We start from the raw sequence: 13451 nt of genomic DNA, 5'->3' as shown, positions 1-13451 counted from the left end.
GGAGCTTGGTGAGAGGACAAGGTGAAATGAATGAAGGTATAATGAGGAAGTGGAGGAGGGTGAAGGACGGGAGTCATGACATATGGAACCTTGACTGGGTCGAGGACCATACCTCCCTCACCGCTAAACCCCCACTCAGAGCCCCCCAGCCTATGAGTGAAGTGTCTGTGGTCACCACTATGCGTTCTGGCACCCTCCCGATAGGGGAACCCTGGTAGAACAGCCCTGGTTCTCTCCATGGGAGGAGAGCTACCATGCAGGCTCTGGTGACTGTCAATCTCCAGCGGAGATGACGTGAAGGATCGAGATGATGAGAGCGGACCCAACGTTGGAAATGTCGTATTTTTAACAGTCCGAGAGGCACCACGGCTATGGAGGAAGCCATCATCCCCAGCAGCTGTAGAGCTGTGTGGAGTGTCAGTCTGGCTCCCAGCTGAAAGCGCGCTAAGCAACCGCGTAGCACAGCTATTTGCTGGACCGAGAGACGCACTCTGCTTGACCGAGAGCAAATTTCCAGTCCGAGAAAGGCGAAACTCTGACTCGGAACTAGAGAACTCCTTCTGTAGTTCAGAAAAACCCCAGGGCTTGAACGTGGGAAAGTACTCGTGCAGTGTGATCTTCTGCCTGTGTTCGGGAACTCGCTACTAGAGCCCAGTCGTCTAGGTAAGCGAGGATCCGGATGCCCTCCTCCGAGGGGGGCTAGTGCGGCTTCCACACATTTCGAAAGGGTGCGGGGAGCTAGAGCTAACCCAAAAGGCAGAACCATGTACTCGTAGGCCTTCCCTTCGAAAGCAAAGCGCAGGAACCGCCTGTGATCAGGATGGATTCCCACATGGGAATAAGCATCTGTGAGATCGATCGTAGTAAACCAATCTCTGGGACTGACTGTATCCAGTAGCTGTTTGAGTGTTAGCATTTTGAAACTGTACGTGCGCAGATACTTGTTTAACACACGCAGATCCAAAATAGGGTGATGTCCGCCCCCCTTTTTCAGGACAACAAAGTAGCGGCTATACCAACCTTTGTTTGTGTCCACGACAGGGACCGCTCGAATAGCTCCTTTCAACAGCAGAGTCTGAATTTCCTCCCGTAACACGACCGCAGTGTCGGTATTTACAACAGAGGTAAATATGAGTGGTTTGACCAGGAACTGCAGTGGGTAACCCATGGCAACCATGCTCTCGACCCAGGGGGACAGTGTGCATGCTCGTCAGAGGTGAAGTTTCACCGGGAGGCAACCGCTCAGCGCCCTGGTGGGGGAGCTGCTGCCCTTTGGCGGAAAAGGAGGCTTTTTGAACATCATGTCTGCCACCGGAGGAAAGCTGCTGTCCTCCAGCAGAGCGGAAGAACACAGCTTTCCCCGCTCCCACAGAGGTCGATTGCAGACAGGATTTGATGTGAAAATTGAGCTGTCGTTCACCAGCGGAGCGGGTTGACACAGCTTTATGGGGCCAATTTGAGAAGCATTGTTGACACACATTGCATCCACACATTGTCGAGTGCAAACAGCAGTCTTTATTACATTTGTGTTTTTGTAAACAGTACAACTCTCGCCCCCTGGGGGCGGTAAACAAACTCTCTTTGGACTGTGGGGTTGAACCATAGCTGAACCGGTCCGTTTCAACCATGGAAAATTGGGTTTTTGAAGCCCAACAGGGTCCAAAACCCGAACAAAGTGGGTCCCGGGATCAGGACAACTGAGGTTTCTTCTTGGGGCTCACAGAGCGTTTCTGTGAGTGCCCAGGAGGACCTTTACTCCAAGCGGAGTAGCGAGGAGGGAAAGACGGGGTCCGAGCTGGGACCGAGCCCTTCGCTGCTGCTGGAGAGGCTGTCCTCTGAGGTGGAGGAGAGGTCAGGCTCTTCCTGTCAGACCCAGGTGCCGTGCGCCACACTTCCCGCCTGGGGATGATGGAGCATAGCGCCTCAGTCTGTTTCCGCTGGGCCTCGAACTTCGTCTGAATAGTGTCGAGGGACTGACTGAACAGACCTCTGGGTGAAACAGGCTCGTCCAGTAGTTAGCCCTGTCACTGTCGGGGACATTAGAAAGGGTCAGCCACAGGTGCCTCTGAGCCACTACAGTTGAGGCCATACCTCTTCCCAACAGCAGGGCAACGCCTCGGGCCGCTTGCAGGATGTTGTCCGACGTGACCCGTATCTCATTGATGAGGAGGGTCAGTGGACTGTCGGGTGGGACCCTTGCTTCAAGGTCCGCCAGGCAAAGTGCTTGGTAGGTCTGGAGCATGGTGGAAGAGCTGAGAACACGGGCAGCGGAGGCCTGCACACTGTAAATCTTCTCCAGTTGTGCAGCTGAGAAGCGGTATGGCTTGGGAGGGTAGATTAGTTTGTCCACTAACTCCGTTATTGCAGGTCGGAGCCAGGTAAGCCGCGAGAGAGGGCTCCATCGGACGGAGGTTAACCAGTCCCGCCATTTCTGCGCCGTAACCCGGGACCGTGGTGCGGGTGGACATCGGCTTGGTCCAGGATGCCGTGAGCTCAGCAAAATCCGGGTACAGTGGCAGAAAGTTCTTTACCTCCGCTGGTTCCGAGGGGAGGTAAAATCCAGAGAAGCGGGACCTCTTTTGAGCAGGTGGAGGAGCGGGCCAGTACACTTCTAGCCTCCCCGCTGCCCGCCGGCAGAGCGGGAGAAAAGAAGTGTCATCACGCAGCTCGGAGGCTGAAGTAGCGGCCGAAGCTGAATACGCCACCGCCGAGAGGACCTCCTCATCCTTGAGCAAGTCCTGACCGTCGGGGCAAATGTCCAAAATGTCTCCTTCATCCTCTGCCAGTGGAGGAAACTGAGGAGCATCTAAGTCTGGTCTGGTTAAATTGTCCGCCATCTCCATCTGATCTGCCCAGCTAGTGGCGGGGACTGCGATAACTAGGCTGTCCACATCAGAGCCGGGCGAAGTTGGGACCGAACGGGAAAGCATGGGGTTCTGCTGCGAAACTGCAGCATCTCCCAGGAGACGTTGTAGGAGCTTCACGTGCCGTTCGAGCGTGGGACGGCGGAGTCTGCGACAGAACTTGCACGCCTCCGGGTCCACAAGCACTCTCCTGGCGTGGAGAATTCCCAGACAAACCGGGCACGCTTCGTGTAGGTCCTTCTTGTGAAGAGAGAATCCACAGCCCTGAGGACAGGGGCGCGAACCGGCTTTCCGTGAAGCGACGTCCGACACGGTGCTCATTGTGAGACACAGCAGAACGAAGTGGAGAAGCTGAAAAGCCACGAAAGATAGCGCTCGGTGGGCGGGAATGCTAGCCAGAAGGCAGTAGAGTCCAGTCAGCGAGCGGTTAAGCTATCTTTCAATAGCGCAGCTAGTAGTCGGATGTGTTCTCAGCGAGGTGAAGAGCTTAAGAACTGAAGAATGACAGTGACGCGGTCACTTATAAGTGGAGGGTGGGGCCTCCACGCAGCGTCACTTTCATTTGCCTTACAGGCGTGATTAACCGTGTCTTCAGCCAGGCCACACGAGGGCGTGATGTCCCATAGTACCTTCGTTGTGCTGAGTGAATCGACTGAAAGGGAACCCAATGAAAATTACAGGCTTAGCTCTCATTCTGGTGCTTTACGTCATCTTACGCTGCGTTATGCTGGTGTTGTCACTGTTTGGTCTCAGAATTGCAAGATCTCATGTGATCTGTTAACAGTCAGAGTGCATGTTGGAGAAGCTCTATGAAACCAGAGTTTAGATCAATTACTGTAAAAATGACCATTTATGTGTTTTCTACATTCAGTTGGTTGTAGCGGCCATCTTGAATGAGAAAAAAAAAACCAACAAATTTTGATTAAACTTCTTTAATGTTAAATAAAAAAACTGATTGTTTTAAAGCAAAGTATAATAAAGGCTTCTGATCAGTAGTTTTAAATAAGTAAAAAGTAAAAAAAAAAAAACTTTTTTGTTTTGCTTTCTTGGGAACCCAGATTTTTCTTTCTCAGTCTAAAAAAGCGACAGATCAGCAACGATGTGTGGTCACATGACAAGCGCGACTTCAGATCCCTTTAACTCACATCCACATTATGACTACCTCTCTGTAGCAAGCAGAAATTGCTCTATTTTACGCTGCTTTACGCCACAGAGGTTGGGAACAGCTGAGGCCCTGGTGTCACACATAGGCTATTTCATCCTGTTGCTTTTATTAACCACAGCTTCTAATATTAAAATGTTGCATAAATATCTGACTTCAGTCTTATTTTAGTCTTTTCAACCCTACTGCTGCTTTCACTCCAGAGAAACCATCTCAGTAGTCAAGGAAGAACAAAAAACATCTTAGTGTCAGTTAAGCTCTGTTTGTTTGGTCAGTAAACGTGTTTTCTTTAACGCCTTTCCAGACTTTTAAGTCAAGTCGGACTGCTTTTTTTTTCTTAGTTAGCTTCAGTGCCACGACATGCCCAGCACATCTGATGCATTATGTGAAAATGACACATCCATAATGATGGCACACACAACCTCTCTGGGGTTTGAATAATGTTCTCACAACTCTCTTGTTATAGCACCGGAAACCTCGAAAAGTCAACAAAGCCCCCGCTGTGCAAATATAGACGTGTCCTCCAGTTTGCAGCAGAAGGAAGTTGTATTTTAAATAAAATAAAGATGTCCTTTTGCATAAATAGCGCTGCGCATAATTTATGTTTTATTACAAAGAGGGAAGCCTTTCATTCTTTTCTGTCACTGAATGGAACCATGAAGATAAATGTGGCTTCAGGCAGCGTGGTAATCGAGAATCCCTTTCTAGTAGCACAATGGAGGTTAGAGCCTTTGTCTGTCGTCTCTGAGAAAGATCAGGACACCTGGCTGCTGGATGTCAGTTCAAAGGCTTGTAAGAACTTTCAGTAACCTCCTGTTATTGTTTCATATTTGGATAAAGATGGACAAGTGCACACGGAGAGCAAAGACACCTTGCAATTGAATGATAATTGCAGATGTTCAGCAAACCTCAGCTTTTCAAACAATTTCAACATGTCTATACCAGAGCTCCATCTGGATTTTATCTGGACTGGAAAAGCTGTAATGAACCCTGACACACTCATCAGAAAGCCCCTCATTCACTTTGACTGTCCACCAAGAGCGCCTCGTGGCTTCACTCCCTGCTACTGACAGTATTTGTGTTTTCCCTTCTCTCGCTCGGCTGGACATTCGATAGGCCTTGGAGGCCGTTCAACATACTTTCTGCTGTCTAAATGGCGGCCCTTTGCACCAAATGGTATTTTAGCACAAGTGCATGGCAACAGCCAAACAAAGAGGCACAAGATGAATTCCTTGGCCGACCACTTTTTGAATTACTGATCATGTAAAAACCCGCTGTGGCTCCCAGATTGCAAACATCAGTCCTTGGAGCCTGCATGCAAACCAGCCCTCTAAATAGGCTTGTCTATTTCTGTTGGGCTGTGGGGAAAAACATGTGTTTGACATCAGTGTCACTCGCTTAGTCGTTCTGCAGCGGGGCTTCGTTGCCCCCTTACAGTAACTCCACTTAGATTAGCGGTTGACAATAGCTGTATTCAAAGAATGCCGCTAATCATCATCCAATCAATGAGCCGATGTATGAGGACAGCCCTGCCTGCTGAGGTTAAATGGTTTCTGGATCAAACATTTTCTCTCATTTTGAATGTGTCTGGGCTTCTGTTTATACTGGCGCTTTGTTAAAAATGGGTATTGGATAGGCGGCAGCAAAGCAAATGCAGACAAAGAACCTCACAGAACTATTAGGCGTCACAACAAAAGCATCTTTATGTCACTTTTAAACCTGAAGTCCAGTCAGAGTTTGGTGCTGGGAAAAGTTACCGACTGGCTCCATCCCCTCAAAACAGCCACTGCTGAGAAGCTCGAAAGCAAAACACCCAAACAGGCAAATGTTCCAGCTGTGCTGCTGACGATTCAGTGGAAAGAAACACAGAGCGGATCACAGGTGTGGAGATGGAACATGGATTTTTGTGGATAATATTAGCTCACTTTAAAGCGAAAACAACACAGAAGTCAGTCCTCACTGAGAAACACAGTTCAATGTTTCTTCAACACTGAAAGATGAGATCAAACAGAGAAAAAGAATGAAGATGAAGAGATCTGTGTATTATTTAAACCTTCGTCTAGGCATTAAATCACCAATCATCTGTAGCATACATGAGACTGAAGTTATACTACATACACTCTGGATTAACCAGAACCAAACCAGGTGAAGAAAACAGTAAAAAAATGTTGTCCAGATGATTTCAATTAAACAATCTTCAAACGTGATTCAGTCTTTGAAATTTAAATTACAATGTTTTTAGTGTAATGTGCCTAAGGCATCCTATTAAGAAACGTAGTTTACAAGTATTGACATGAACTGGATTAATTAAAGTATTTATGGAGCTCAGAGAAAAAACTTATTTTCTCTTTTCTTTAATTCATAAAAAAGTCATAAATATAGTGAATAGTGTTTAAAAACACAATTAACAAAAAAGTAAAAAATAGTAACTGTACAGAAAGAAAATTTGGGAAATAAAAGTCTAAGTTATTTTTCTTAAAAAAAGTATATATATATATATATATATATATATATATATATATATACATAACATTTTAAATATTAAGTTAACTAGTTTCCCTTATACTGGTTTATACTTAATATACTCTAATATTGATATATTATTACTGATAAGGGGGTTGAAGAAATGTGTTATTGTGTAAAAGTTATGAATAATTTCTGTAGCCTCAATTAAGAGAAATAGTTGACTCCATAGCATCAATGAGCTAACTGCTAGTTTGAATGTAGCGTAAACCATACTTCTTGTTGCTGTCTTCAAACAGCTCCAATCTCCAAAGCTTTATAGCTATACCCAATATAGTCTAAGGCCAGTTTCACATTACATGAATATTCATATGAAGCAAAAATAATATGAAGCAATGATGCTGCATCAGGCTATAATGTGTAATGTGAATTTAAAGTGATGATGTGTGTTTTCCCTGGCGATTGGAGACTGTACATATTTAAATCATTTCAAGCAAGCAGTATTTTTGTGTTTGAGTAAGACCTTACCAACGGATGGGCATTACGGTTAAAAGTCCCTGGGAGCGCCATTTTCAAATGAGTACTTTGTCAGATTGTTCAAGCTCCAGCAAAATGACAAGCACATCAGACCCCCTTTCATCACTGGCAACGAGCGAAGAGGTAAATGTATAAAATGTCTATGAAAGATTTGTAAGCACTTGTTACAAATCAGTAAATGTGTTTTGTCCTCACATGCTCCCATAGAAAGAAACAATGTGTCTAATGTGGCGTCGCCCAGAGACTTAGACCTGCTCTCATGTATCTCAGACCTGATTTTTATGGTTATCTGTTACGGAGACGCCAATATTTCTCAATAACTGGGCATCTTTTAATTCATTTTCAACATTTCAATGGGTGTTTCCAAAGATTATTGGTAAAAATGACTCATTGTCACTTTAATGCTGGTATAAATGTTTGTAAAATACCACTTGAATAAACTGCTGTAAAATTCAGGATACTGGAGCTGTTTTAAGACAGAGGCATTGAACTTTAGATACATTTGGACTAGCTGTTAGCGCATCAGTCCTGAAAGTATGTGTTTCTCCAAACAGAGGCCATTCAAGAAGCTAAATTTTCTAACTCTTACAAAGAAATATACATCAAGATGGCCATAATATGTATATTTTAAAGATTTTAAAGTAAACAAAGACTCCAAGAGTTGTCTACAAGTTAGTTTCAGTTTACTTTAATTAAACTGTTGCAGAAAAAGAAAAGAAACACACAGCCGCCGTCTGAACAAAATGTTCAAAATAAACAATGTCCAGCTGTAAGTGCAGGTGAACCATGCGACCAGCGTCCTCCTAATCCAAACCAGTCACTGTTGCCCCGGTTGCCCAAGAAAAGTTGTGTATTTACCCAATAAGCAATGAGAGGCCTGTGTGACACCAACGCTCTCCCCCTGTAATTTGCGTCCCCATTTTCCACCAAGACCACTCAATCTTCCAGCCATATGGTTTGCTGCCATAACCATTCACAGCTGAGTAAAAATAAACCTTTGGGATGCGTCCCCGGGACAGGGGTTTGAAAACGCATCCAACACAGCTCGCCCCTGACTTTGTGCTGGTTACGATAACCTACCGTGACTCATCCCATATCTGCAGATGAGTCCCCTCATATAATTTGCGACGAGAGCACGGTCAGGGTATACAATATCATTCAGTTAAAACTCGAGGGTGAGTCAAAAATAGCAAGTCGACCACATGAAGAAGCTGAGCCCAGAAATAGAGTGTTTGATGGGTATACGTTTCAGTGGTACAATGATGGGGTCTCTCCACAGAGCTTTAAAGGAGCCCCCCCTCTCACATATGATTTTGGGTAGGGTGGTTGCACACGTGGTTAGCTCCCTGTGTGCTCCTGCATACAACGCAGACGCTTAAAATTTTCAAAAAGCCCACAGCTCTGAAACACTAACATCTTGAAATGTGAATCACACATATCTGCTGCCCCAAAGTAAACACACGTGTTAAGAATGCCACTTATTGTTAATCTTAGACATAATTAATGAGATTAACTGAGGCTCTTTCCTCAGCCTCTCAGCAAACACACTGCGTCTGATGAAGTAACAGTTGTATATTAGAAGGTGTGGCTGTCGTCTGCTGCCTCCCACGTTATGGATGTGCAGACATGGAGACACAACCTTCACCCACCTCTCAGCAATTAGAGATTACTGTCTATAATTATTGTGACTTATTTATGGCCTAAATGTATTGTAACAGCTGGGCTTTCACAATGGAAATAAATATTGCATCACCACTTCATGCATTCAGGAGCAGGTTTTGTTTTAAGCTTTTTAATTGTTATTTTGTTGTCTTAAAAGTGTGTTATAAACCCATGTCATAAACCCCAGCATTCCTCTGGACTTGAAATATGTCTTTAACATGCAACTAATGTCAGCCAATAATTCAACATAGATGAATATTTTACAGTGCATTTTAGTTTATGAATTGTGCTGTAACAGAATAAATGTTTTCATTTGTAAACAACAGCAAAAACAATGGAAATCCTACTGAATTGTTCGTGTTCATTTAATTTACAGATCAATGCTTTAATTCTTACATGATTCAGAATCCTTACCTACACCTTAGTGGCTATTTTTGCAGTATTCTTTGTTCATCTTTTGTCTGAAATGAGATGCAGAAATGCGGAAAAGTGCTGCTTTTTGAAAAATGACTCCAAAACCCAGAGTTTAAACAGCATAAACATCAGCTGCATCAGCAATTACAGCTAAATATCTATCTCTATTATCACCCATTTAATGTGTGATGCAACAATGATTTTGTCTTTAAGATACCAAATGCATAAATAGCTTTACATTCAGCTGTGATAGTTGTTAATTTAACAATAATACTAATATCTTAACTTGTACTTGAATTAGCTTGATTCTTTTTAAGTACTCTGAGTCTTAGATAAATAGGCTTTGGATGAGAAGTAAAAATTAAATCATGTCACTGTGCTTAACTTTCAGGATTCATCATGTTCTTAAAGAAATAGATGCCGTATGCATTACCTTTTTAACAGCATCTATATTTCTTTGGAATTAGATCCTAGCATCATGCTAATCCAGATGTAGCACCCATCCATTTGTGCACTCCCATTTCACAGCATTTATTTTTACTTGGAAAAGTGAACACACAGGTGTGTTAACGAGTTTTGTCTGTAGCTGTTTAAAGCCTCCTTTACAGTGTGGAACAGATGCGGACCAGAACCTGTGCAGCTTTCAAATGGACTATTTACACCGACTGTGGACAGAGTGTGGAACGTCTCCACAACATTGCTCATGAGTTCACGCGATAACAACTATGTGTAAAGAGAGGAGCTGGTAAACAAAAGCCACACTCCTTTCGTACTATCAAACACTGCAAACCAATATCCCTGTCATTAATTATAACCAAAGAAGCTGACAGAATTATGCAACATGGGTTTTTATTTTTGAAATAAACCTGATCCACCTTGCTGCCACATGCCTCACTTCCTGTCTGGCTCATGTGATTTATTCAACTTCACAATGATCCACATGAGGCCTCCAGAAAAAATAGAAACCATGCAGAAAGTTTCTGCAGCTCCGCATTCCGATGTGCTGCTCTCTGCATCCGGTGTAAATTCTCTGATTGGACTCGATGGTTTTCAGTCTTGGCGGAAGCCACACAGATCCCATTTCTTGTCCGTCCCATGCTCTAAATGAGGCTTAAAGGCACAGTGTGTAATATTTTTACGTTTACTATCAAATTCTGTGTGGATGTTCACAAACTTGTCTTTTTCATTAGTATAATTTTTTTTACCAATGTCTATTCTTAACATTTCTATTAGCTTGAAATATTACATTTCCATATTCATAAACTGTGGTTGACGTTAGGAGTGGCAGACGAGTTAGATGCAGCAGAAGTGGCAGCACTGGAGAGAGAAGACAACAGCTACAAATGACTGATCAGACCCATTCTACATATATTAACAAGACACGAACAAAGGGCTCCCTAATTTCTGACAGGAAGCAGCAGAAACGGTAAATAAAACTTGCAGATGGCTGAAAGGCAGTGTGTGGTGGTTTCATATTAGTTTTTTTATGCGTGTGGCCTACTATAGCTGCAATACCTACTTCGAACTGCGTGGCGCTAAGGAGTCAAATAGTTTTACACACTGGGGCTATAAAACCGAGCAGAAATTAGATATGGAATGCAGCCCTCGATAGCACACCTGTGCCTTTTCTGCTCTCTCAAATCAAAATGTCTGAAGAAACCGCAGACAGCATAAGAAGGATTTTCAAACTCCACAAACAAAAGTCCCACTTGAGAGTTGATTTATTTATATTTTACTGTTAAATCAATTAATCTATTATGCATCAGAAAAAGTAACATTTAGGCCTGATTCCAGTGTGAGTTTTACCACTTTACCTTCAATGAAAGTATCATATGTTTTAGCTTCTATTTTTGATCTTATGAATTTTGATCCATCTTACCTATTTTGACGTTCGCTCAAAGCCTTATTGAAGGTAAAGTAAGAGAAAAGAAAATCCTTTAGCCTCGGTTTAATCAAGACATGAATTGTGAGGGAATCTCAGGGCGGATTTGTAAAGTAAACATTTGCTTGTTTGAGATTTTGTCTTCTCCCAAAGTTTGTCTCTCTGTTAGAGGAGCGGATTTCTAAAAATAAGAAGCAGGGGGGATGTGTACTTTTCAGGTCAGCTTGCTGTTCAGTACACGTTTAGCGCTGGGAAACCCAACCACAGTAAAGGAAACATGTTTACTTCTTGCAATTGCTTAGATGTGTTTAAATTAGCATAGCTAGCAATTCATAGTTTTGTGATGTAAACATTTATTTTTTAAAGGAATCTACCACATATTCGAGTGTTTTTCTTCTTGTAATTAAAAGATTTTTTTAAACATAAATAAATCAAAGTTTAATTCAGAGCACATGTATCTAGTTATAAGCAGGTTTAAACTAAGATGACTTGAATATTTGACAGTGAAAAAGTGCTTTCAAATTGACCTTTCTAGGAAGGTTAATTGACTTCTTGACTTTCAACGCTCTGGAGTGTCTTTAAAAACTTCACACCAAAGCTTAGTTTGTAGTGCTGTGATCACTATCTCATTATCTGCATAGAGGTGCAATTTACTCTGAAGCCCACAGGAGAACATAAGGCACCGAGGCGATAAATTACTAGTCTGAATCGTCTACTGTGGCTCCCGGTGTGTTAACAGGAAACATTTGCAAAATAATGTTTGCCTGTTAACATCTCAGTCATGGGGAAACTTTGCACTACCATTCCTGTTGAATGTAGCACGCTGTCACAATAGGAAGTGTTTCCATGTAACATAATGTTCAGCTCATTGTTTGAGCAAGAATGTACACGTAAAATGTTTAACAAGCTCCTGTCGCAGCACAAATACTATCAAAGGAAAATAAACAGAAGAATTTAATTAGTTATGTAAGTCACCTGGCAGCTACTTCTCCTCACAGAGGGTAGAGTCAGAGCTGAGCACGGCCTGTTGTCTATCATCTGCATGGGAAACCTTACTGCAGTTTCGTCATACTACATATGTTCACTACGCGCTTTAGTGTGTGGATGCAATAAAAGGCCGTGCCAAATGTTTTGCACCTTAGTTTGATGGCAGCTCTTTCACACATCATAAGCTTCCAGATGAATTTTACTGGTATGCTGTCTTCAGTACATCTAAAGTAGCAACACAATGCTCCATCAAGGGTTTCCAAATTAGTCTCACATTTCAATTCCTTTAAAACCAACACCAATCATCATTGTATGAGTATTCTCTGGGAAACAGTATTTTAAGCATTGATTGCACAATTTATGACAATAATATCACAGTTTCATGTTTGCACAAGTATTTTGGATACTTTTTATTGACTTAAAAGTCACAATGAGCAGTTTCTTGCTTCTCCACCCTACTAGGAATTACAACTGTGTAAACAACCCTGCTGTAGCTAGTGCTAACAACATGCTAATGCTAACATGAGCCAGCTAATACTAAAATAAACCTTGAAGTACAACAGTTCACACTGTTGGACAAAAAATATTATTGCTTACAAGGTTAGTAGCAACAAAGCCATGCAGGTCACCATCGGTCTGTGATGTTGTAGCCTCCTTTAGCTCCCTCAAACTAGTGTAGGCCACACCAATGTTTAATCCAGTTTTAGTATTTTTGCTTCACTTCCAAAGACATTCCTCTCTTACTTTTACTTCCAGGCTTCGCCAAGATGGAAACAGAAAAGCAAAATTCTTCTTATTATTTTTATTGATGACTGACGAAATGAAAATGCGAACCTCTAGCATAGCTAACCGCCGTAAAGCAGGTAAAGAGCTTCGTTGAATTTTTATCAATATATAATGTTTTTCCATTGACAAAGGTAGCTAAGAGATGTCAAGAAAGTGTGATTCACCTAAACAGAACGGCTTTCTGCTGTTTTTCAGAAACCTCCCTTCAGTTTCGTCATACTACATAACTGTGTTTAAGTGCAAATGCAGTAAAAAGGCATGCCAGGTGTTTTGTACCTCAACTTATTAGTTTGCTAGCAGCTATTTTCTAGAACATGTCATAAGTTGCAAGTTGGTTTATGAAACCTGTTTCGTGTCTGTGGTCATTTGATGCAGTTGTTACTAGACAAGCCAAAATTAGGTGGTTTTAACCTCAACCTCAGATATGCTCTTTAAGGTGTGCATTTGTAAATACAATTGTGAAGCTACAATTAATAAAAGACTGGTAGTTTTTAGGATTCTAAGCTATGTTTCATCTGTGTACTGATGACTTTTGTAAGTCCTAAATTGAGGACGTTGTCTGTAATTTAAAATATTCTTTCTTCTTTATTTATTTTTGTAATTGAATATTGTTGCAATTTACTTTGTTTTTCCTCTTTTATTTTTTAACACACCTAACAGGACAGGTGAGATGAGGTGAGTAACAGAGGCAGCA

Source organism: Nothobranchius furzeri, chromosome 11, assembly GCF_043380555.1.
Source record: "Nothobranchius furzeri strain GRZ-AD chromosome 11, NfurGRZ-RIMD1, whole genome shotgun sequence".
Taxonomy (NCBI): domain Eukaryota; kingdom Metazoa; phylum Chordata; class Actinopteri; order Cyprinodontiformes; family Nothobranchiidae; genus Nothobranchius; species Nothobranchius furzeri.
The sequence above is the reverse complement of the archived record's forward strand: the minus strand, read 5'-3'. Positions refer to the sequence as shown.